The sequence below is a fragment of the Passer domesticus genome, chromosome 2 (assembly GCF_036417665.1).
Source record: "Passer domesticus isolate bPasDom1 chromosome 2, bPasDom1.hap1, whole genome shotgun sequence".
NCBI classification, from domain to species: domain Eukaryota; kingdom Metazoa; phylum Chordata; class Aves; order Passeriformes; family Passeridae; genus Passer; species Passer domesticus.
In genome coordinates, this window is record NC_087475.1 from 10,441,877 (window position 1) to 10,463,762 (window position 21,886).

The following is a 21,886-nucleotide window of genomic DNA, read 5'->3' on the forward strand; positions in this document are numbered from 1 at the left end:
TTCATATACTTAAATATTCGCAATAACCTCATGGAAGGTTAGCTTTAGAGACACAAAAGGAAGCAGGAGGGAGAAAAAAGGAACTCTCCCATGCATCTCACCAAGTATCTGTGTGGTATGCTGGGAAAGGTCCCTGGGCTTTGCAACCGCTTCAAAAGATATTACTGTGCTTAAGTGTCCAACACTCTTGAAAATCCATTTCAGGAAAAAAAATAAAAAAGAAAAAAAAGAGAGACATGACAGTACAAGATATTTTGAAAAGATGGTAAATATGAGCTTAGTAAATGTTGTTCCTTTTAGTGTTTAACTGAGCCTTAGCTTGGCAGGATGGGAAGACAGTGAAGTCCTTTCCCAAATAAAACAGCAGAAATTAATCTTTTGTCTGCCCAAAGATGAAGGTTTTCACAACCAGCATTTAAGTTTTATGAGTTAATAGATATAAAAGCTGAAGAAAAAAAGATAAAATTCAAAAAAGAAAAACAAACCTGTTTGTAACATCTAAAGTTTCATGACTTTTCAAGCCTTGTACAGCAGATTACGCCACGTACAGGGACATGGGAGTTGTGGGAGTTTTCCCTTGCATACTCAGAGGCTTCTGGTCTCAACTGCTGAACAGCTTATCAACACTGCTCAGCACTTTATTTCCATATCTAAAATTTTAGTTGCAGATATAGTCCCATACAGTTGGATTATCCAGACCAGTAAGACATTTCTTGAAGGTCCTAGTTAATTGAGTTCTGTGTGTAGAAGTTGTGTTACAGAGACTGGATGTATGCCCTCAATGCTCCACACCTTCTATTCATTCTGTCTTTTTCCTTTTCTCCTCAGTTAGGGTACAACTTTGTGGATTATATGATGGGAAAACATATTGAGCAGTAGTTTACATCTGTGGCACTGCATGTTTCCATTAGGTATAAAAAATTGTATTCTTATAACTTATGGATGTTTTCAAAAGAGGTGACGGTTTTTCTTCTGCAGAAAAATGTTACTAAATGAACACTTTCTGAGCCAGCTTACAATGTTCCTACCAGAAAAAATGCCTAAGTGTAGAAATCCAGTGACTGGTGATTTGTAAAATTTCCATCCATTCCTAACAATGTTAATTTCTTTAGACATCTTTATTTTATTATTGTTGAAATCTTAGAAGAAAATGTGGGGTAAGAATTAGGTTACCACTGCGAAACTCACTCTTCCATATCTTACTTTTCCATTGGTGAATTAAAAATATTTAGTGTTTTACTGATCCTTGGATGCTTTTATTTTGTTCAAGCAATAAAATAAACATATTTTTAATGAAAACCTTTTGGAATGTTTAATGACAGTTACTTGCTACAGTACCTTTCATTGCCATTATCCACACGACTGACTGCTTTTGTAAAGGAACAAATAAAAGTTATCAACTTATGCTGGGAAATTATGGTAAGCATCTTGGTCAGACACAATGCAAAGGGAAAGGCCTTATAAAACAAGCAATTTTCATTTGAAGAAATTAGAATATCTTGAAAATGTATTGTAAGCATAATAGGCAGGAAAGAAGTAATTTCTAATAAATGCTAAAATGAATTATCATGTAGCTATTAGTGAGGCAAAATTAAACTAGCAAAATAAATGAAATATATAACCATATTTTCAATATTTCTGTGAATTAAGTAACATATTAAAATTTTGTTGATTATATATTAGGTTTCAATATGTTTGACCATAGGTTTTCTTTCCTTAGAAAATAAACAAAATATTTGAATTCATATAAAGTTTATAATGGCAAATTTAAAATTACAAAAAAATAGAATTGCTTTTCTCCTTGGTTACCTTTCAAAATCTTTAAAATTATTCCACACATCCCCAATGTTCTCTGTCAGCAGGCTAAAAAACAAGACTTAATCTTTCTAAATTCAATTTTAGTCTGATGTGTAGCCACCAGAGGCTCTTACTAGGACTGCATGAGTTATCACTGACAAATATATCATCCACAAAAAAAAAAAAAGAATGAAAAAGAAAGAAAAATAAATAAAAAACCTTTGGGCAACCAAAAAAATGCTAATAGCAAAGAATTAACACAATGAGTTTAAGGAACTAATGAATTGTTTTGCCTGTGTATTCAGAAAATTCTCATGAATAACAAATATTGATTCATGGATAGTCTGCTATTCTGTTATGCAAAAAAAAAGGGAGATCTATAATGCATATTTTTAATGAAAAGCTAAGTCACAGCGCTGCACAGCACTGTTCACTTTTGACAGCTCTCTTACAGCAAATTTAATTTTATCTGTTCTATCTCAGTATTCCTGCTGAGAATTCAGAATTCAGTAGGCTAATTCTGCCTGTTAAATTGGCAGTAGGCATGATTTTATCCAAAGTAAAAATTGATTTACATATTTCTTCTGTTTTGGGCAACAAATAAAGTTTGTGAGTCTCTTGAAACAAATCCCAGGGGCATCTTACTTTTGGTGTCATATATACTAGATTAGGAAATAAAACATCTACTGTTTATTTCTGTTAGAAACGTAAAGGAATTTAATTAAATATTTGCTTTTGACACAGAAGATGTGGCTGTATGCGGTTCAAGTGATGTTCAACCCTATATTTTTTCTATGCAGCTGTTTGACTTCAATGAAGATGTAATACAGGGAAGAACTGAGCTTTTGTTTTTCTTCTTTAAATTAGCATTTGCTTAATGTATGGCATTTTATTATGTGGGGAGTACATCGTACAAATTGACACAAGGAAGTTTTCTGAGTTGTGATGAAATGTGAAAAACTGTATGTTCTGTCTCCTGGGTTATTCTCCAAGCTGCTAACCAGAAACAGAACAGCAATGTACAGAAATAGCTGTGTAGTACATAGCTACACTCTGTTCTGGAGCCTAAAATGAAAATTAATTCTATGTTCCTGTGCACAACTGTTTCCTTATGATTATTAATGCAGCTCTAGCACTTGTGGGAATTTCTCCAAAGTGTTCATCTTGTTAACAATTCTTACCCATGTTAATCTGCAGATATCTACCAAACAGCAGTGAGCACCTGGGAACCCCTGCCTTTAAATCTTCTTTCTCTTTAATGTCTGCAGTCTTTCAGAGACTCCTATAATGTGCTGGAATTTTAGGTTGCTTCAGTCTGTCTTTTACTCCAAGGAGATGGCAAACTCTCTTCTGTAGAATGTGGACAAGTTCCTGTCCTGTTGGTGTTGTCAGTACACATCTGCTAATGTTCAAACAAGGGCCTGCTTGTTCCTGGCCAGTGCAAGGGGCAGGATAAGGAAATGGGACACAGTTCCTGTCACTTGAAGCAAAGAGGAGGTTGCTCACATAGCAGTCCTGTGGGGCTTGTGAGCTGAACCTCTCTGGGATCGTCTCTTCTCAGGACAGCCCCAACTGAGCTCCCAAAACTGGAGGTGGCTCTCACCTTCCAACAGCTGGTACTGAAAAACAGTGCCCATACACAAAAAATTAACATTATCCACAAGAGGGGTCACTTTTAGATGAAATAATATTTTATCCTCCACTTCCAATCCTGTTTTAAAGTTTTTCCTCTATAATAAGCATATGGCATACATTCCCCAGGAATCAGGTACAATCCATGAGTAAACAAGACCTGTGAATGCTGAATGTTGCCGGACAATACATTTGACATCACTGAAAGAAAGACACAGGACAGCTAGAACTGAGGTAGCAAATCCCCACACATGTTTAGCCACACTTTACAGCTGTAACTTTGGGTGTTGTCTGCAGAGGGACTGATCCAGCAGCTCTGCCAGACAGCACAAAATTAATCCAGACAGAGAAGATCTGCTAGGAAAGATGTCAAGACTGGGAGAAACACTGGGAAGTAAGGCTACACACTAATATAGTACTACACAAATCATTGTAAAGCTGTGGAATCCATCAAAACTGATTTGCAGACAGAGAGGAGTCTAGGAAGAAAAATAAAATTACATTGTTTATTAGTGCTATTTTAAAAGAAAAAGCTAGCTATGCCCTCAGTAGAGGGAAAGGCAACTATTTATTTTTACACCTGGATTTCATATCAATTATACTTGACCTTAATAACAACATCATATTTATAGTAGTGTTGGTATGTGCTCATTTGGTGTCAAATATCTTATACCAAATTGCCATGATATGTTAGTTGACCTTTGAGCTTCTAATTTTCATATTCATGGGTATGTAACATATAATGAAAAACAAATATGACATTGCAGGTTACTGGGAAAGATTTTCAAAGGAATTTTTCAGCATAAATTCTACACATCTGATCAAAGCAGTTGACATTTAGGACTTTGTAATTGGCTTTCATGGCTTAATTTTTGTCAGTCTGTTGGTTCTGATGTATGCAGCAATTGACAGTGATTCTAAAAAAACTGTGGCTACTTATTAAAATCTGAGGAAATTTTCCAGAGTGCAAATAACAATTCTGTATTACAGTGGCCTTGTCTCCTTTCTAAGTGTGTATTTCTGTGTTGCTGCTAGGAACCACTATATTTTACTTGTAGAATCGCTCCCCCAGGAGCAGTTTTTTATCTGTCTGTTCTGGTCTGTTCATGGGCAAGAGAAAAAGCAGCAGACTTATAAAATGCACATGAAAGAAATGAACGACATAAAAAGAAGTCATCGAATTCTATTGTGTGGATTCCTTATTTCCCAATATGACAATTTTTTAGTAGTAGTAGGATTCACAATAGCTGCTTCCCAGTAACTTCTGTGAGAGTGCAAGTTTATCATGCTCTCATCTGCTATGTTGCTGGGATTTTCCCCTAAGAGTTAAGAATGGCACAGATTTTTTATTAGATAAAAGTTTCTGCATAAATAAAAAGCTTGCATGACTTGGTCTAAAATAACTGTGTTTATTTATACTGCATTTTATTCACAATTTGGTCTATCTACTCTGTCTTTCCAATGGAATAATTTCTTACTAAAAGGAGGGGGAAAAATAAATTGAATTTCATTATTGTACCAAAGAAGCATTTCATTAATATATTCACTCTGTGCTAATGGATTTTAACACGTTTTTACTATCCTACAATGAACTACTCATAAAGTTTTTAATTACCAAAGCAGTATCCAAAAGTATACTGCAGAGAGGTGCAGTGTTGTAAAATAGATTATTCCTTTATATACTTAATCTTCACTCACTAATGCATCTACAGGTGTCTGTGTTTAAATAATATAATAGCTAATTCCGTAAATATATATAATTCAGCTAAATTGCTGTTCCCAAAACAAGTTAGTCTCATTATTCTTCAGTTAAAGAAATTAAAGGATAGCATGTAGCTCATATATCCCTGATATTCATCACCCAGTGCTGTGGGGTACAAAGTACAGCCAGAGCTGCGCACAGTGTAACTGCTTAAAACTAAATAACATCCAGACAATAAAAGGATAAATTCCTTCCTCCTTCCCTTGGTGGTGCACTGTTCCATAGTGGGCTGGTATTGTACTGTGCGACACAGGACATTCACTGAGATTTAGAAGTCATGCTGCATTTGCTGAAAAATATTTTTTGTTTATATCATGCAGGCTTCGAGATGTGCTACTTCCAAGCTGATCAGTACCATTGCCCTCCCCTTTATCCTTAATACCCAAATGATGAGAAGAACACAGGACTTATATCTCTGGGCTATCTCAATGAAATTTAAATATTCTCTAATATCTAGGCTCTTTGACAGGTGTTGGTCATCTGCAGCTGAACATGAGCTGACAGGACCCAGGTGGCCAAGGCCAGGGGCATCCTGGCCTTAGCAGTGTGGCCACCAGGACCAGGGCAGTGATCATCATCCCAGTACTGGTGAGGCCACACCTCAAATCCTGTGTCCAGTTTTGGGCCTCTCACTACAAGAAAGGCATTGAGGTGCTGGAGTGAGTCCAGGGAAGGGCAGCAGAGCTGGGGAAGAGTCTGGAGCACAGGACTGATGAGGAGCAGCTGAGGGAGCTGGGGGTGTTTGGCCTCCAGGGAAAAAGAGGCTCTGAGGGGACCTTACTGTTCTCTACTGCTACTTGTAAAGAGGCTGTGGCAAGGTGGGGGTCAGTCTCTTCTCCACCTCACAGGTAACAAGTGATAAGAAAATACTAGAGCCTCAAGTTGTGCCAGGGGAAGGTTAGATTGGATGATTGGAGAAATTTCTTCACTGAAAGAGTTGTCAAAGCGTCTGCCCAGGGAAATGGTGGAATCACCATCCCTGGAGGTATTTAAGAGACCCACAGATGTGGCACACAGGGACATGCTTAATGCTTGAACTTGAGGATGTTTTCCAACCTAAATTATTCCATTCTATGAAGCTGGCTCCTGCCCTGACCCAGGCAGCCCTCCCACATGTCCTGCTGGTACCTTAAAAGCATCATTCAGGCTTAAGCTCTGATCTGACAGATAAGTTCTGTGTGCACCTTCCCCAGCTGTCATTCAGGGAGGCCACATGTTCCTATTGCTCCTTAAGTGGGACCATATTTCTTTCATGAAATGGTTTCTGTCATTGAATGGTTCCCTGCCTGTGGCCAGGTTGCTTGTTAGTGTGAGGTCTGGTCAGAAGTGGAATTGTACCTTCCAGGTAAGCTGAACAGAGGGTGCTCACAGTTTGCCTGAGGCATTGGGTGCATGTGAGATATAGGAAGTTTTCTCCTGTGTATTACAGACTATTACAGTTCATTCACTTTTTTCTCCATGAAACCTAATTACTCATGTTTGATAAAGCATTTCTTACAGGAAAAAAAAACAAACCCAAACCATATATCAAAACACATTAGGACACCTAGAATTATTCCTTTCAGTAAAACCTTCACAAGAGGGTAGAAGGATCATATTGGATGATGGTCTCAAAAATAACCCATACAGAATCAAGCTAATGTTATTTTAGCTCTTTAATTAGCTGATGTGTCCTCCACACCTTTGATATTTTCTTGTTTGGTCTGGAATAATATTTAATAATCTGAGAATGAAAGCCAGAGATGCAGCTAGTGGGGAAATGTGGATAGAATATCATATGTGTTTGGACTTAACAATACAGAGCTCCCCTCTTCCATGTAAATCCCAGGAAATCTCTTCCACAGCCAGGAACAGAGCAGATGCTGAAGAATGAAGGAGGCTCCTTGAAAAAACAACAGCATCTTGAAAGAAAAGACAGATGAGCTTCTTGCTCCCTTGGGGGGAGAACAGAATTGTTTTCTCACTGTATAAGCCTCAATTTTTAACTGATTCTCTGAAACAGAAGCCTCTCTGTGAAGAAACTGAGATACAGCACAAAAGTTTTTTTCCTCATCATCTGCAATGAGTCAGATGTAGTTTGGCTCTCTCAGCTTGAAGTGGAGATGCAGCAACTTGAAGGCTCTCCCCTAGCAGTATACTCAATATTGCAGTTCTCTATATGAAGGAAACTGCCTTCAGGTTCTTCCATTTCAACAAAATACAGGAACTCTTCTTGAGATGATGACAAAATCTGCAATACCCAAAATCTGAAAGTGCAGCTAGGTGAATTTTTAATATTGAGAATGATGATATCTTAGAGACTGTGTATTATGGGATTTGTGTGTTTACATGTAAAACATCAGCAGTAAATTTTCATTGTGATCTGCCTCCTTTGAATTGTAATTCCCACCTTTGGCAGCTCATGGTTACTTGTACAAGTCAATTCCAGGACCAGACTCCTCATCCTCTGACCAGAGGGTGACAGCCACTGCCAGCTGCACTCAATGCCCAGAAAAGGGCTGGGGTTTATCTTCAGTCAGCTGGTGAAGGGAGATGTCTGGGATGTTTTCTTTGTGCCTGTAAGACATAACTGATACTACTAAACACACCCGTGGTGGATTTAGTGCTGGGGCAGTGTCAGGGAGATGCCGGATAACTGATGGGGACAGCGCACAGGGGTGCAGCTGGAGTCAGCTGCCAAGGATGTGTCTGAGATCAGATGGCAGCTCTGAGTCACCGTGCTGGGCACTGAGGAATGGCTGATCACTGCCTGCCCCCTGTGCAGCTGCACAGGGACAGGGGGAGCTGCACTGCTGTGCTGCAGGGACAGGGAGCAGTGCTGCTGGGTTTAGGGACCAGCAGCCAGGGTCTCCATGTTAAATCAGTACCTTCTCACATGAGAATCCCAAAGCAAGCTGCCAAAAAGTGAAGACTGAAAATGCTGGCACAACCTTCCCACTAAAAAATGCAGCATTTTTTGCATGTTTTTGCATGCAGCACCTGACCAGTGACAGGATGGCAGCAGTAATGAACTTGGTAGTCTTTAGGAGGTTAAATGGGAAATTTGACAGCCAGCTGAAACAGGAAAAGGTCAAAACTGAGCTAACGATAATCACCAAAATGGGAATTTGAATAGAGCTCTGATGTTAATGCTCTTACACTTTTAATAAGTGTCATAGGATTTCTAATTACCACAGTGTCCAGGAGCTCCACTTGTTCTTTTACAATGGTAATGACTACAGCAGAGTAGTCCCTACTAGCACTACTCCAAGGCAGATGCTCAGAAGTTAATCGTTGGGGCAAAGTGCCTCTACTCCTAAGTTCTCTGTTTTGATCTACTCTTCAAATATGCCAGAGTTAAATTTTGTTAGTTTAGCACAGACTAGAAGGAAATATCATCTAGTACGTATCCATTTTAGAAAAAATATACCCGACTTTTATTTATTTCAACTTCTGTTCAGTGACATTACATTAAGAAACTACCTGATTTCCATTAATTTGATGTCATCTTGTACTGCACTGAACCATGTGAGGGTTTAAGTTACATTGACCTGAGCAGAAAAATAAAAGATACTTTTGCTTAAGGGTTTGCAGTTGCTGTTGTTTCTTGGGTTCTTTTGAGCCTGTCACTGCTGAGGTGTGACTTAGCAAAGACTTGTGATGCTCTGGATTTCCATGGGAGCTATGTTTTATTTTGGCACAATGAGCAGCACTAGTACAATGCAAGGAACAATAATGTATAGTTTTAAAGAAGATGGCTTGCTCCCGAAAGGCTTGATTTGGGGGAAACATTACCATGAAGAGAGGGATTGTTTCTCTTGTTAACTACAGAGTTGTGGGCATCAAAAGTTGTCTCAATGTAGTTTTTATTTACCTTTACTGAATCTTTGTGGTGCTAGCTGTTCCCAATATTCTGCATTTTCATGCTGCTAATGTTTTTATGTAAGCTTTGCTATTTTGGGAGCATGAAAGCAGTGCAGTTCCGGCTCTGTAATTAAAGGGCTTCAGTGATCTCTTTTCTCTCAGCTGCTGCACATGAGACTGAGAAAGGAAGGACACAAGTCACAGATAATACAGAGCAAATCTTCAATTTATCAAAACCACCAGTCTTCAGGGTTATTTGGGTCATAAAGCTGAAGTCTGTCTACAAAGCATGGTGATCTGAAGGTGAATCTGTGGAGTTTTCCATAAACTGTGTTGCAAATATAATTTGGCAGCTCATCTTTCTTGCTTTTCCAAGTGAAGAGAGTGCCCATTACAGGAGGATGTGGGAAGCAATGAAAAATATAGTGCTGATACTGGTGACATAATATGATGTGTAATGTCTGTGAGTCAGCACTTCTGCTGAAATTGATTGATTTGCATACATTTGCCAATACTGAGCTAGTTTGCCATGTAGCCCAGGTGAATCAGAATTCACCTGGGCTACATGTAATTTGGAAAATTATTATTTTTAGGGGATATGAAGGAGACTCATGACACTTGGCTGACTAGGAGAAAGGCAGCCATACCATCGCTGTGTATTGCAAACTGGTTTTATACTGCTGAAACTGGAAAATCAAACTGAATTACATTGGAGGTCCACTAAGGACAAAAGAAGTTCCCAGGCTATGCATAGGTAAACTGTGGAACAACTTTTCCAGGATATTTTGCATGTCAGAAAGATTTGCATACTAAAGGGATCTTTGAAAAAATTCTCAGAAGTGAGGGGTTCATCAGCACAAAGAGCCACAGCTGGCTTGTGTCTGAGATGCAAGCTGGAAAAGTTCACTATTAAAGTGTGGCACAGGTTTACTCTGGTCTGTGCCCCTCTAGAGCAGCTGCTCTTACTTCCCTCTATTGGGGCACAGTAGTGCACTAGATGGACCCGCCACCCTTGTGTTTAGAAACTGTCTGCAGAAAGAATGGAATAGCTAAACTGATCCTCATTCCCAGTGAGATGTGAAACATTAGGTCTCTGCAACCCGTTAGCTTTGTGCCCAGGACTGCATTTCAGTGTTCTTACACTGATAGCAGGGGTTGACTGATAGGCTTGAATGAGAAATCAGGCCCTATTACCTGTGTCTTTTGAACATTTATAATTTCAATCAGGAAACCTCTACAAAGTATCCGTAAATTGTAAAACACTGCAAAAAATGAGATAGCAGATATGTAAATCAGACATTGCGTGATAAGAACAAATAAAAAGAAGAGTAGTGATTTCTGATAAAAAAGTCTTATCAGCTTATTCCATTTTAGGAGGATATATGGTGAAAATTCTGAAGGGAAAGGAAAAAGGTGAGTTGGTGCCAAACACCTGCCAGTATGTAGTCTAGAAATAGAAAGACTATAACTGAAATAAAAATTAACACTTTCCAATTAATAGCTTATCAGTTTACAAGAGATGAAATTGAGGCATAGGTAGAAGAAGAAAGGGACTAGAACATATGAATGTGCATGTATGCAGAAAACCCCACAAACCAGGGAGGAAATGAGGCAAAAAGTTCAGCATAAGGTAATGTGAGTTAAAAACTTGTCTGCTACCCAGTAAAATACAGACTTAGCAAAAGATTATTATAATGACAATTTCAAATTCACATGCCTTCAATTATTTTTTAGTTTATGTCTAAATACAAATAATGCTTTCTGGTGATGATAAACACATAAGAATATCTGTCCTTGGTATGCTAGGTGCAAACTAAAAACCCTGAGTTCAGCTCCTCTGGTCATTGTTATTATGGGCTGTAATTTTACTTTGTGTCCAATTGCTTTTCTGGTTTGTATAAAAGTGAGATATAGCTGTGTTTTACTACTTCAGGTTGTCTTTTTAGGTCTATGATTTAACAGTATCTGCAATATTTATTAATATAGCACTTTTCATCTCCTAAATGATAAATTAATATATACAATTTTAATAAAAAATATTGTACTTCTACTGTTAACTTGGACCAAAAATATCGTGTAGCTTTTATAATCTGTGAAATCAGTGAGTGACCAAGCATTTTCAGTAAGCAAACCTTGTGACAGCAAACTTGACTTAGTGAAGAGTAATTTGAGATGATCGAGCAAAGATCACATCTCATAACTCCATAATAACATATTTACACAATTACTGTAATGACTCAAGAGAGGGCATTAAGAATCATTGAGGAAATTACATGTGTTTTTAAAGTTTGTAATTTTAATTATCTTGTTCTGTAATGGACCGCAGCATCTGCAAACCAGCCATCGTGTACTTTCCATCACTAGAAAGCACACAGAACATTTTGGTAACTGCATATGCAGGTTTATTTATTTTAGTGTTGAAAAGTGAAAAAAAAAATAAAAGGAGCATAAATGGAGCTATAATGTTTAGAGTAACACTATTTTCTTAACTAACATCCTTGCGAATGAGCTTAGTAAATTTGAACAGTATGTGTTTTCACCATCTGTACTCCAATAATGAGAGCAGCCACCAAGGGAGAATAGGGTATTAAAGTATAGCAGGAAACATCACTCTGCTGCTCTTAGCCTGAGCTGAATTTTCATCTTTTAGGTGCCTTGGTTTTAATTTATGCTCCATTCTTAATTAAATTGTCTTCCTGACATGACTCAGAAACCTGGCTTCCTGTGCCTCAGCCTCTATTTCTTCACCCTTGACTGATAATGAATGTGCTTTGCCATCATATATTGTTTGGGTCTTGTGAAAGACAAACTGAGTTACTGTGGACTGCTAGTCTGATTGCACATATGAGCTGCATTGACTGCATAGATACTTTCAGTTAGTGTTATCAACTATTATGTCATGTTTGCATTTTATTCCTAAAGAAATTTTTCATTAACTCCCCTATTAACCAGTCAATATCTATCTAAAATTAAAGGTAGCTGACTAGTGAAAAAAAATCATCTATAGTCATTCATCAATGGGGGGAAAAATGGCAGCAAACAGCATGAAATTAAACTTCTGAAATGAAAAATAATATTTAATTTAATTTTGTATAAAAGTAATTACTTTTCAGTTCTTGCCACTCTTGAAGTGGGTTTCATTTTTGTTACTGCTGATTTCAAAGAACAAGAAAACAGCAGGCTGCTGAGATGCCATTCCAGCATTTTGGAAAAGGTTAGGATGGATCACAACAGAGGTGTAGGAAGAACTAAATGCTATCAGCAGGAGTAGAAGTGGTAAATGAGGGAAAATTATGAAAAGGTAGATTTCATTTCAAGTGCAGCATATATGGTGCAAGACAGGCTTACCAAAAAATTATTTTTTCAGCACATGGCAGCTCAGGAATTACAGGGTTCAGAAATGTTTTAGGGCTTCTAATGAGTGGATGCGAGGCTCTGGACAATGGACATGCCTAGACATTAACTTTTATCGCACTTGCTAATTATTATCAGCAGAATGTGCTGACACTTTTGACATTGTCACATCCAAAATATGCTGCAACATGAAAATGGTTTGTAATTTTCTCTGGCTGGCATGACTCAGTCCAAAAAGATATGCTGTTAGAACCCATCTTTAATATCTTGATGATTCCAAAATACAAAAAAACTACAAAACAACCATGCAAACAAAAGAACCTGCCAAACTTAATCACAACTAGCAAGAACTGAAAAATTGTGTTGTTGGAAAATAAGAAATTGAATTATTTTTTCAATGTAAATAATCTTTTACAAGCAGTTTTATTAAAACAACTTGATGCTGCAGTTGCTTTGCTCATATTTGCTATATTACCAAACATAAATGATGAGCACTGTAATGCTCATTTGTGTATGAATGAGAGGAATTGTGTGTGCATGTCTGTGTATGTACATGAAGTATTTATTACATCTGGTGAAAAGGAACAAACCAAAACTCCATCATGGCATTTTCATGTCATTCACATGGGTCATCTGCAATCGTGAAGCCCATACCACCCAAGCTAACCAGAAAATGGCTTTCAGAACTTTTCATTCCCTGCGTGGAGCATAACTGGAGAAATGGCAGTGCTTTTGCTTTTATCACTTAAGTGCTACAGGAGAGCAGAGATTGCAGGGTTTGAGGGTTGGCTTTGGACAAGAATGGATGCAGGTCCTAGTCACTGCTGGTTTCTGCTCTGCATTTGCCTAGGTCAAGCCTGTTATCTTTGAACATCCATGTCTAAACTCTTCTCCTCTGGGATCTCAGAAAATTATGTGGAATACCTCTACCTCACTAAAGGCTACTTTACAACTCCCCAGTTTCAAGGTATTTAAGCATTTAGCCAAGTTCCTTGATCCTCAGCTGGAAATGCAGGTCATGCTGCTGTAGCATTCATATGCACAAGTTTTCTTCATACAGAATAAAAAGCAGGTATTGCAGAAGGACAGTTAATTCCAAACTCAGAGTTACTCCGTGACACACATGAAAAAGGCAACACATGGAAATCCCAGAGATGGGTGATGTTTGTACCAGTTCTACCAGGATTGCTCTTGTGCTACCTTCAAGGCTGCTATGAATGTTCAGAACACTGTGGTTGGGAAACCTCTGGCTTAGATTAACTCTGTGGCTGAAGACAGATCTGCTTATGTTTGCTGGAGGTGTGCTAGAACAGAAGTTCTTTTCTTCTTAATGGAAAACTGCCTAGGATGTTTTGTGACGTTGTCCTGGGTTCTGATGTTTCTTCATTTCATCCATTTTATAACAAGGAAGAATAAACTCAGTGGAGATGAGATTGCTTCTCACAGGCCAACTTTTACTGTGACTCAAAAGATCAGGAAAGGATAATTCTTCTTCCAATAAAACTGCTGGTAATGACATAGGTGTACAAATGAGTAAGAAGGGGGGAAAAATGACAAAAATCCTGCCCCAACTCCAAAAAAATTGCTTAAAAATGATATGTTGTGCCTAGAGAGAATGACACAGCTGTAAAGCAAAGAAGAGACGATCTGCTCACTGCCCTGGTGTGCTTTGTGAACTTGGCAAGATTATCACATTTGTTGCTTTTGTTATCTGTTTAAATGAGAAGCTATTTAAGCTGTTCTGTTTTGCTGTTTGCATAAAGCCTGCTGCAATACAAGAATGATCGTAGAAGTGGCCCTCTAGAAATAATGAGGTAGAATAATCATCAGCAGAGTCCAGTACATTCTGCTTTATAGCAACAAGCTTCTTCACAGCTTCCAGACATTGCTTCCTTTGCCCTTTGCAGTCATTAATAGTTTTTTATTTTGCAGCCTCCTAGGTGCTCAGACAGTTTTTAGTGTCACAGACCACCACCTAAATGTTGGTGATGCACAGTAACCATGATTTTCTTTATAATTCTCATATTTCTTTGCCAAATATGTTACTTAACTGCTCAGGCATGCCTTGATACTGTATTAAATTTGAAGCAACTTTTGTTTCAGGATACACATTTAAAACCAGATAAAAATACCACATGTTTTATTATAATTAAAATTTACAGTCATGCAATCTTTGAAAGTTGTCTTTTTTAATAAAATACCTACATTTGGCTGCTGCTATCATCCTTTATTATTATTATTTTAAAGACAGAACTTCAAATATATCTCTCAGTTCCAACAGGACTATAGCTTAAATTTGTAGACTAACGTAATTTTATAGGCTGTTGAACTGTTTTCTATTTTGGTTTTATTCTGAGTCTTGGGAAAATTAGAGAAGACCAGACTCTTTTTTTTTTTTTTTTTTTTTTTTTTTTTTTTTACTAGGACACTGAGGAAGCCAAGATTAAACTGTTTAAGGGGAAGAAGAATTTCAAACTGCTATCAGAATAATAAAATTGAGATTGAGAAACAAATCTTTCCTGCTATTAAGTTAAGAAATAGAAATGGCTTCTACAGAACTTCCATATGATCTTGTAGCTGCTGTTAATTTCCCTCTTAGCTGTAAAGTCCAACAGTGCTGAAGAGAGGAATAAAACTGTAACAAATAGTGTTTGGCCAGAGCAAATGAAAATACAAGTGAGATGGTAGTTTTGCATGTATAATGAGTAGACAGAGAATTGTTAAAGTATGATGGCAGAAATTACTTCTCTGAATTTTCAGAACATGTAAGTTATATAAATAAATATGTACCCTCTACATGGAGTATATTTTGAAGTAAGTCTGCCTTGTCTCTAAAATTTGAGATATTGTCTCTAATTCAATGTGTTCTCCTTAACTACAGATTATGCCCCTGGTATCAATATGGGAAGAGCTCTCTTCTGTGCCTTAGGAATTCAGGGAATGAACAGCACTAAGTGACAAATCTGCTGACATTGCAGCTCAAGACACACTCAGAACCCAGTCAGCACCTTGAAACTACAGCAGCCACTGCTCTGCTGCTCACAAGGTTTCAGCGTGATGCTTCTGCCGTGTTTCTAGGACTGGCCTTTTCCAGGTGAAACAGGACTTCTAAACAGAGATCAATTATTCTGAATTGAGGCTGCTAGCTTGTGAGAATGAGCACAATCCTGCTTAAAACACACAGTTTATCCAAATGTTGAGCTGGAAGCAGCTGTGGGCCTTTTGGACATGGCTATAACATTATTAATAAAATAAGGAAAGCAGAGCTACCTTTTTTCATAACAAGAGGTGACAAATCTTGTTTAAAGTTTTATCAGGGGAGGATGTTAGGCACAATTCCTTCTATTGTTGTTCAAGGGTAACTTTTTTAAGGGTTTTAAGGCCTGCTTCTGTTTTTTTAATTACTTCTTTTACAAGTGCTATAAAGAATATAAACAATTTGGCAAGATCAAAGAATCCCAGATGTTGCTATTGTAAAATGTACAGCAACTGATCAAAGAGCACCCCAATGAATTCAAATACAGAGTGCAGGCAAAATAAGAATAAGAAAGAAACACTCTTTTTTTATTTTATGTTAGCTTTTAGTGTACTTGAGAAATGGCAGAAAGTGATACAAGAATATAACAAAAGCTGCTGCATTCTGTCCGTAAAAACTCAAAACTCAGCAGAATTTTTTGGTTTGACCCCAACAGCAGAAGTGTGCATTCTGTAATGAAGCAATTGCTAATATTTTCCATTTGACATAAAATTCTGTAATATAAGCAATGTCACCTAACATGAAGAGATTTTAATTAGTGAACATGACTATTCCTGAACTTAATTATAATCTAAAAATATTATGTACACAGGAAAAAATATATAGGGGTGTAAAGCTTAATTGAAAATCATAAAAATAGAGCTTAATTTAAATTTTAAAGTAAGGCTGTTATTTTCTTATCTTAAAAATGAACATTTTAATTCCATCAAAAATTGAAGTTGGCTATGTCATCACAGTCAAGGATGTAAATAAAAGTTTGCTTAGAATTTTTCATTAGTAATATCTTCTCACAGAAAATCCCATGTCTTAAAATTAAATGTGTTGAGAAATACAATCTTGCTGTTCAAAAAACATTTTCCTAAGACTTTGCATCTGATGAGTTTCAATATAAGTCATTTGGATGGACATCTCTGTGGAAATATGTATCACATACACTGAATATTGTAACACCCCATGAAACCTCCCCCAGATGAATGACCAAGCCTGTTTACTTGGAATTTTATTTTCAGGAAGTGCACCCACAAGAAAAGTGAAAATCCAGATTTACAAGGTCTACTATGCAAGAAAAAGGCCGATTTGAGATACAGCAGAAAATGTGCTTTGAAATACCTTTCAATATTCATTCCTAACCTAATTTTTTTAACTCCTTAATATATTTTTATAATGCTATCCTCTTAAGCAGTACAAATTTTTTGAGTGGTTTTATTATTTTACACATGAAAAAAAAAAAAAAAAAACCAAAAGCAAAAAACACCAAACCAACCCCACCAACTAAACCCAAAACCCTAAGTGATGCAAAGGCAATGGCTCACCACCTCCCACCCACAGACCAATGCCAGTCTCCTGGGAAAACTGCACTTGGGAAAACTACGCTTGGGAAAACTCCTCATCCCTCCACCCAGCTCTGACATGACACCCCATGGTTTGGGATGTCCCTTTGGTCAGCTGGGATCAGCTTTCCCAGCTGTGCCCCCTCCCAGCTTCTTGTGTGCCACAAGTTTACTCTCATGTGGGGCAGCATGAGAAATAGAAAAGGCCTTGGCACTACTCAAGGGTTGTTCACCATGAGCTAAAACATCCCTGTGTTATCAGCACTGCTTTGGTTACAAATCTAAAATACAGCATCATGCATGGTGTTATGAAGAAAATTAGCTTCATGCCAGCCAGACTAAATAAAATAATACTACTCAAGATTCTCTGTCAATCAGCCTCTTTCTAAAGGTGGATCTTTTTTTCTTCAGAATTCAGAAGAATCTTTCTAAATATATGCCTTCAAAGGACTAAGTCTTTCAAGGAAAACAAAATAAAGTAGATGGGCTTTCCCCCCAAAATGTGCCTTGTACATAATTTTTTTTTTGCCTTGAAGACAACAGATCAAATTTGGGTTACCATGGATAGCATCATGGCATACCAGAGAGATGATAAATTCTGAGGAACTGCTAACAAATTATATCATTAAGTTACAATTGCAGCTACCAAAGAACAGCAAATGAGTGTATGATCATATTTTCCAAGTCAAAAAACAATTTGAGGTGATTTGGACATGCCAAAATTATATTCAAGGACATCAAACACAGAAAATATAATTAATGGCCATTATGAGAATAATGGCCATTATGAGAATAATGTTATTGGGAGCAGGAAGACAAAGTTTGTGACAAACAGACTTGCAAAGCATCCAGAACAGCAGGTTCAGAAAAGCAAACTGGCAAGGTGTTCAACATATTTAGTAATGAAAAAGGGGATAAAGAGCCAGAAGAAGCAGTTAATTGCATAGTACATTAATTTTTTAACAATAAAACACTATATTAAGAGGCAGAAGAACAGACTAATTATTAGGGAAAATTTCAAAGCAGAGTGAAAACAGGGTCATAGTTTGAACCAGAGAAGGAAAAGACAGAAATCAGCAGGATCACAAGCCCAGCTCAAGGTAAAAGGACTATTTATTTGCAAATATCTCAAAATAAATTTCATCTGAAAATAAAAGGGTGATAGAAAACCTGAAAAATTATGTTCCAGTTGTTAATCTGGATTTTCTTTTTATGTGTGGCTGTCCTAAGTTTTGTCAGGGATAGAGGCAAGCTCAGTGATGGATGACAATTGATGTTTCTCAGCATGCTTTTCACACTTTTTGACTGTACCTGCAAGTGTAATACACAGTTTTCTTTATTTTTTTTAAGCACACAGATAAGTATCATATAGTTTCAAGAGTAATAAACTGTCTCATTCGTCTATGTATTTCAGTATTCTTTAAAGAATGATCAAAAGAAACTGAGATCACATCCTTCCATTTTACTTTTATGAAAGATGTCTCATACACATCATTCCAGGCAGGAAAATGTACAAAAGTCCTTTGACGAAGCATAAATCCCTTCTGAAAACTTTTCATCCAGTCAGTAGTTTATACTTATACTCTTCATTACAGCCCAGCATTTGACCCCCATTCCCCTATCTCAGTAACTACTTCCATAAGTAATTCCATTTTTTTTTGGCTGGAATCCCATTTAACTCTGCTCCTGACTCACTTGTGAGCCTAACTGCTTACAGCTGATAGCAAAGGATTTAGCATTTCAGCTCATATGTCAAATAGAGTTTGACTGCTTAACTTTTTTCTTCTTATACACTGTGAAATAACTTCCAGAAGAAAAAGTTTCACATAGTAAAGACTTTGGGCAGGAAAAGAAGTCAAGAACCCGTGGTCAATTAAATAAATCAAGTACTTCCAAAAACAGTTTTTGTGTTAAAGATAAATTTGGCAACAATTAAATTGACCTTCAATAGTTCAGTAAAACTGTATTCAAGCAGCTTAGCTAGAAAAATAGCAACAGACTGGCAAACTGATTCTAACCTGTAAGGAAAATCAGAGGAAAAGGAACTGTGAAAGTCCTGGGTGAAATGCCATAGAAGACCAACTCAGAAAGTACATCAGGCATCATCTGGTCCAACTTTTCCTGGCAAAAGCATTGTCGAGACAAGATGATGCAGCAGTTTGTACAGCTGAATCTTAAAACTGTTCAACACTGGGGTATCTGCCACTTCCCTAGGCAGACTATTCCAATGGCTGGCTGTTCTCATTGTGAAAAACTGTTCTCTTGTGTCTAATCTGAATCTCCCCAGGATTAACTTGTACTCCTTGTCTTACCTGTGAGATTCCTTGTAAGAAGTCTATTTACTCATTCTAAAATGTCCATTTACTAATTTTTGATTAACTAAAGCTAGCAAAACAAATTGCTGTCTGAATGAAATCTTGAGAAAAATTCTCTTTAAAGTAAAAAGTCGGGAAAAGTAAATTAAAGAAAGAAAATTAGTTGGGAAAAAAGTACAAGGAAAAGTTAATGTTCTAATACTCATCTGGAAAAAAGTATGACAACCTAAATTACAGTTTGAATACCTAAAAGTCCCAGTTTTCCTTCCCAGAATGTTATCAGATGCACTGTGGCCCTACGTCTTCCCTGATAGCTCACGAGAGGATCTCCAGTTGTGACGCCAGCGATATATTTAGGATTCATCCATCCCTAACACATGCCCCTTGATTAAATCACCCTTTATGCTGTTAACACCACTGAACCCGAGGACTACTTTCATCTGCCAAGAAAATCCCATACAAAAAAGTGAAAACCATTTCTTTAGCTTCATACGACTTCACAAGATGCTCTCAGGCAACATCTACAAATCCAGCCCTACCCTTCTGTTCCTAAGCTACTGGTGATGAAAGAAAGCTGATGGAGCTTTAGGCAGAGAAAAAGACTCTTCTTATCAGTAGTCACAGTTCTGACCCATGCAGCTGCCACTGCTGTCTAACACTTATCCTCCAGGGTCTGTTGGGAAAATGCTGCCTTTCCCAGCTGTCTGTTCTCTTTTCCATAGAAACTTCCCACCTTCTGAGCAGACTGGTAATGGATGCTTATCATCTTATTTGCCCTGGTTCCTGGAAAAATACCCCAATGCATGATAGTACCTGGGCCCCAAGCTGGACTAGAAAACTGTTACCAGGGAGTAAATAAAACCTTTCTGCTTAAAACCAAAAAATTGTCTGAGTTGTTGTACAAGTTATAGCTCTTTCACATCTCAGCCAGAGATCACTGACAAGAAAAGTTTGAATTAATTTTACCAGGTAAGCAGGGTAGAAAGGTGAAATGAAGACTCTATATAATTATGCCTTGGAAATTTTCCTTTCTTATTTTGCAGGTATATTTCTTATTTTTCAGTGATATGTACTCTTCATATCAGTTATCAGATTGGTAATCCTCGTGACAGACTTCTCCTGAAATTCTAATGTTTTTCCCATTCCGCCTAAAAAGTCTCCATAAACAACTTTGCTCACTATCTTAAACTTGGACAAATGTATTGCTAAAGTTGTTGATTAGAATATATTATGGCCATTAGCATTGAAGCTTCTTAATGTTCATTTTATTGTACTTACTTTTTGCTTTCTGAGGAAAAAAGTAAGGAAGATTTAATGAGACTAAAGACAATATTAATAGAAAAAATAAAAAGTAATCCTTTAGTATATTATGTCTAGTAATTATCACAATATATTATAGATTGCGTGGTTTTTTTCCATATGAAAAATGTTTATTGGACAATTATTTTACAATTATTATTAAAAATAATAATTTTTAGTAGTTAACAATCTTATATTTGAAAGAAAAAAACCAAAAAACCCAAAACAAAATCAAAATCTATCATGTTTGTGGGCATAAACCAGGCTCACAGAAGGCAAAAGAACTATGAGTACATTAAAAATAGTTCCCTTTGGCACTCTTGGCATTTGGCATTATTCTGAAATATATATAGTGGCCTCTCTGAGAGCCAAATTTAAAGCTGATGAGCCACTGATGAGGTAACTGTTATGTCCCATCTCTGCTTCCCTTCAATGATGCTTCAAATGGGAAATGTAGCATTTTGGGGAGTTTTTTGCTCCAAATGAGATGTTGACTGTCCAGTGGGAAGATAAAGAATCTATTACATGTACTTTAAAAGCCATAAAAGATAACCTTAATTTCCTAGCTTACATTTATTTGCACTCACACAATGTCTCCCATTTCCAAGGCTGAGTATGAGCAATTGCCAAGTATATAATTGAAGGAGAGCAATGCAATGAATAAGTGTCAGGTCTAGAACTAGTGAATTCACAGAGAATGTACTGTCTACAGGGGAAAAAAAAAAAGAAAAAAAGTTGAATCCTAAAGCATGGAGCTGTCAAATGAAGCCTAGGATTTAAAATTACCTGTAATTTTCTTACTGTCTTCAAAAGTTGTTATGAACTTTCAACAAGGTGGCAAAAAAATGCCATATTTCAAGTGAAAGGTTGCAACTGTTAAGCTGAACTTTTTAAAGTGTTGCTATTTCATCAAACATTGATTGACTGGAAACTGCAGCCTTCTCATTTTATTCATGTGCAAAAAACAGCAAAGAAACATAACCTTTAGCAAACCACCTTTAGTTTATATCTCTGCAGCTCCTCTAATAGTGAAGTAAAAAACAGAAGGAATTTTTTTCTTTAGGAAAAAATTGGTTAGGCTGAGATCTGCTTTATATTCAGGTTTTAGATGCTGCAAGAAGATATCCATCAGATCTATAAGGAGTTCTGGGCCTCTCAATTCAGACTACCAATCTGGAGACATGACTAGCTATACTATGCTTGGTCATCAATAAAATGCTAAGAATTGGGAAAAAAAATTACTTGACTTCAAAGTTTTTTTTTTTAGACTCAAAAATTGTCTTTGAGTTGTACACAA

General features: G+C 37.0%; 1 long non-coding RNA gene across 3 annotated transcripts in view; it reads right to left on the reverse strand.

The window, feature by feature from the left end:
* LOC135293346 (uncharacterized) overlaps nt 1-21,886 on the reverse strand; it is a 50,017-nt gene that overhangs the window by 4,075 nt on the left and 24,056 nt on the right. The gene's annotated exons all lie outside the window — the stretch shown is intronic.